The sequence below is a fragment of the Schistocerca piceifrons genome, unplaced genomic scaffold, assembly GCF_021461385.2.
Source record: "Schistocerca piceifrons isolate TAMUIC-IGC-003096 unplaced genomic scaffold, iqSchPice1.1 HiC_scaffold_954, whole genome shotgun sequence".
Classification (NCBI taxonomy): Eukaryota; Metazoa; Arthropoda; class Insecta; order Orthoptera; family Acrididae; genus Schistocerca; species Schistocerca piceifrons.
This window is the reverse complement of record NW_025729228.1, coordinates 420001-425000: the sequence shown is the minus strand read 5'-3', so window position 1 is coordinate 425000 and position 5000 is coordinate 420001. Positions and strand designations below refer to the sequence as shown.

At 54.2% G+C, this 5000-nt stretch overlaps 1 non-coding gene across 1 annotated transcript in view; it reads right to left on the bottom strand.

Moving 5' to 3' along the window:
* LOC124773523 overlaps positions 1–1063 on the bottom strand; it is a 1909-nt gene extending 846 nt beyond the window's left edge. Inside the window, exon 1 of the ribosomal RNA XR_007014767.1 lies at positions 1–1063. This exon is cut by the window's left edge and continues 846 nt beyond it. This is a non-coding gene — a ribosomal RNA (small subunit ribosomal RNA).
* Positions 1064–5000: the final 3937 nt, after the last annotated feature.

The window sequence follows — 5000 nt, the reverse complement described above, 5'->3', positions numbered from 1 at the left end:
AATGAAAACATACTTGGCAAATGCTTTCGCTTCTGTTCGTCTTGCGACGATCCAAGAATTTCACCTCTAACGTCGCAATACGAATGCCCCCGCCTGTCCCTATTAATCATTACCTCGGGTTCCGAAAACCAACAAAATAGAACCGAGGTCCTATTCCATTATTCCATGCACACAGTATTCAGGCGGGCTTGCCTGCTTTAAGCACTCTAATTTGTTCAAAGTAAACGTGCCGGCCCACCGAGACACTCAATAAAGAGCACCCTGGTAGGATTTCAACGGGGTCCGCCTCGGGACGCACGAGCACGCACGGGGCGGTCGCACGCCTTCGGCTCGCCCCACCGGCAGGACGTCCCACGATACATGCCAGTTAAACACCGACGGGCGGTGAACCAACAGCGTGGGACACAAATCCAACTACGAGCTTTTTAACCGCAACAACTTTAATATACGCTATTGGAGCTGGAATTACCGCGGCTGCTGGCACCAGACTTGCCCTCCAATAGATACTCGTTAAAGGATTTAAAGTGTACTCATTCCGATTACGGGGCCTCGGATGAGTCCCGTATCGTTATTTTTCGTCACTACCTCCCCGTGCCGGGAGTGGGTAATTTGCGCGCCTGCTGCCTTCCTTGGATGTGGTAGCCGTTTCTCAGGCTCCCTCTCCGGAATCGAACCCTGATTCCCCGTTACCCGTTACAACCATGGTAGGCGCAGAACCTACCATCGACAGTTGATAAGGCAGACATTTGAAAGATGCGTCGCCGGTACGAGGACCGTGCGATCAGCCCAAAGTTATTCAGAGTCACCAAGGCAAACGGACCGGACGAGCCGACCGATTGGTTTTGATCTAATAAAAGCGTCCCTTCCATCTCTGGTCGGGACTCTGTTTGCATGTATTAGCTCTAGAATTACCACAGTTATCCAAGTAACGTGGGTACGATCTAAGGAACCATAACTGATTTAATGAGCCATTCGCGGTTTCACCTTAATGCGGCTTGTACTGAGACATGCATGGCTTAATCTTTGAGACAAGCATATGACTACTGGCAGGATCAACCAGGGAGCTGCGTCAACTAGAGCTGAGCAGCCGGCCGCCCGGGAGTGTGTCCCGGGGGCCCGCGCGAACACGCAAGCGTTCGCTCAATCATTCTGCAAACAGGAGGAGGCTGAGCTCCCCTGCACAATACACCTCGAAACCCTCTCAGGTCCCGGCGGCGCGCAGCGCCGTCCCAAGTACTTGGTCGGGTTCGAGAGAGGCGCAATCGCCCGGAGTTAGGCGAGTAGACGCTTTCGGTGCGACCACCCGTGCTCCCAACTGAGCTTGCCGCTGCCGACAGAGGCCCGGGAGCGTGCTGTCGTGGCATTGCCGGCGGGAGACAACACGCGCCACCTACGGTGACCGGCAGCTCCAACGCCAGCGCCACAGAAGGACAAAAGCCCCACTTGGGTGCCGAAGCGAACTCTCCCAGCACAGCGCACGCGCCAACACATCCGCACAGCTGCGATACAAACCACCAGCGAGAACCGCTGGGGCGACCGAGCAGCAGACGGCGTCGCGGCGCCGAGCGCCGGGCGGCGGCGCATCCTCAACGCACACAGTCCTCAATCGGACCAGCACACTGAAGATGTCCACCGCGCTTCGCACCGGGCCCGCGAGGACCTACTTTGGCCGCACGGCGCCGCGCGCAGGGTGCGCCGGCGCGCAGCTGCGACGCCTGCCGCGTCCGTCGGCCGGCGCGCCTGCCACTGGCCGCCCCCACCAGCCGGCTGTAGCGCGTGCGCCCACGCACCGCGCGGCCAGCACGCCGGGAGGCGCCCCCTCACCGGCCGGGGACGGTCCCACCCAGCCACCGCCGCGTATCGCTTCACACCCAGATGCCGTTCAGTTTCATCGGCATGGTGGGTATCGCTGGAACAACCGGTTAGTACCTCAACCTATCGTCGCCATCACCGATTCACCCCTAGCGAGAACAACCGCACCACAACGGGTTACCATTTCTTCATTTGCGTAACTTCACCAGAAAACGTAGGCGTCCATCGCCATTAGCAACTTCAACGATTATTGCATGCCTGTGTCAGGTGTCACGCCACACTACGTCTGCCCACATACACGCAACAAAATGTGCACGCCTAGACAATACGTGGAAGGTGGCCCCCGTACGTATGCGATGTCCATTGCTCGAACGACTGTCAACCGGCCTCTGTAGCATGTCGCAGATATGGAACGCGGTGCACCATGCTATCACGGTGTTTGAGGAGAGACGACTAGGCCCGAATACATCAACAGACAGCTCATGCTGATCGCCATCCACGGCGTCCGTTCCTCCCACACGTCTCTATGGCGTACCACACTGCAATCCAGCTCTCATAGGGAGACGACACGTAGCTGCGTGCACAATATTTGCACTGTATGGTCCGCCGTTTTTGGGCGCAGTCGTTGTACGGTCACACATGTGCCACGATGTATCATTCAGTACATAAGGACGAATGTGCAGTACAGATTGTGGTTTATGCGTACGACATCAGCGGACAGTTGACACAGGCCGCACCACAACGTAGCCTGAGTACGTCGCATGCGAAGGGCATTGAACATGCAAACTTCTCACCAACCAGCTTGCGAAGGCAGGGGGCAAGGTGGGGACGTGGGGAGGGGTGGGGCGGGGGGCGGCATGTACGTCCTGCTGCCATCCACATTACAGTGTACAGCAGGAGCATGTGGAAAGTCAGCAAGACTTGCAAGGTGTTTAACATGAAGCGATACACAGGGGAGCGGGCAGTGCGAGTAGCGAACTATATTGCGAGGGTTGCGGGTGGGCAACACTACACTAATTGAACGAGTCGTATAACAATTACAGAGCAGGTTTAGGCGACAACGTGGGTTACGTTAGCGGACAACGTGGGTTACGTTAGCGGACAACGTGGGTTACGTTAGCGGACAACGTGGGTTACGTTAGCGGACAACGTGGGTTACGTTAGCGGACAACGTGGGTTAGGTTAAGGCACAACGTGGGTTACGTTAAGGCACAACGTGGGTTACGTTAAGGCACAACGTGGGTTACGTTAAGGCACAACGTGGGTTACGTTAAGGCACAACGTGGGTTACGTTAAGGCACAACGTGGGTTACGTTAAGGCACAACGTGGGTTACGTTAAGGCACAACGTGGGTTACGTTAAGGCACAACGTGGGTTACGTTAAGGCACAACGTGGGTTAGGTTAGGGGACAACGTGGGTTAGGTTAGGGGACAACGTGGGTTAGGTTAGGGGACAACGTGGGTTAGGTTAGGGGACAACGTGGGTTAGGTTAGGGGACTACGTGGGTTAGGTTAGGGGACAACGTGGGTTAGGTTAGGGGACAACGTGGGTTAGGTTAGGGGACAACGTGGGTTAGGTTAGGGGACAACGTGGGTTAGGTTAGGGGACAACGTGGGTTAGGTTAGGGGACAACATGGGTTAGGTTAGGGGACAACATGGGTTAGGTTAGGGGACAACATGGGTTAGGTTAGGGGACAACATGGGTTAGGTTAGGGGACAACATGGGTTAGGTTAGGGGACAACATGGGTTAGGTTAGGGGACAACATGGGTTAGGTTAGGGGACAACATGGGTTAGGTTAGGGGACAACATGGGTTAGGTTAGGGGACAACATGGGTTAGGTTAGGGGACAACATGGGTTAGGTTAGGGGACAACATGGGTTAGGTTAGGGGACAACATGGGTTAGGTTAGGGGACAACATGGGTTAGGTTAGGGGACAACATGGGTTAGGTTAGGGGACAACATGGGTTAGGTTAGGGTACAACATGGGTTAGGTTAAGACACAACATAGGTTAGGTTAAGGCACAACATAGGTTAGGTTAAGGCACAACATAGGTTAGGTTAAGGCACAACATAGGTTAGGTTAAGGCACAACATAGGTTAGGTTAAGGCACAACATAGGTTAGGTTAAGGCACAACATAGGTTAGGTTAAGGCACAACATAGGTTAGGTTAAGGCACAACATAGGTTAGGTTAAGGTACAACATAGGTTAGGTTAGGTTACACGTTGTTGTAAGGAAAGGTGTAGGGGGGGGGGCGGGGGCGGGGGCGGCAGGTTCGTTGATAGTGATTATAGTAAGTGAATGCTTGTGACATGATGAGATTTGTCACGTCAGGATGCACCTTTGGCTTATTAGAGGCGGCGCTCCAATTCTATGCTTGTGTCAGACCTGTGTCTTTGACTCATGTCATTGTTTGTGCGCTGTGACAGGAGGTACTATTGTGATGTTGGGTGCACCGTTGTATAGGACATGTGTGGGTGTTGGTGCCTTATCTGCGCAATGGTGGATGTCGAAAGGGTGGGATATTCTATTTTCCGCATGGACCTCCTGGTCTGGTTGTGATAGTGTGGATTGTGTAATGTGGCGGAGAGGATGCACTGGATGTTGTTCCATGCTGGTGCTTACGTATTGTATGTGCGCCTGTTAGAAGCAGAGAGTGGTGCGTGATCAGAGTGTCTGGCTGACGTGTGGTTCCCATTGTGGGCAGACTCTTTCAGCATGTATACGGACAGTTGTATATATTTTCTGTAGTTTGATGGCTCTGCATTGATTACTAATCAGCGCCGTGTGTACGGGTAATCTGGTTCCAGTCCAAAATGTTCCATCTGTGTACATTAGTGACAAAGACTCCCCCATGCAGTGGGGCTCGGTCTGTTATAACTCTTCCGCGTAATATATTTGCGCCACGTTTTTGCGACTGCGAGTGCGAGTGCGAGTGCGAGTGCAACGCGCATGGGGACCGACATGCTGATGGCTCGGTATCGGACGCCGTACAGTGAGCAACGCGATCGCGTCTCTCGCTCGTCAGTGGTACAGGTCGCGGCCCATGTATACGGACAGCGGGAATGTCGCATATTGGAAATAACTCTTCATGAAACGCAAGTTATAGGGGTGGATTGCACTTTACGAGTGCGGGAAACGTCCGCCGTTCATCCGCTGGAGGTGCGAGTTTGGCGGTTGGGGTG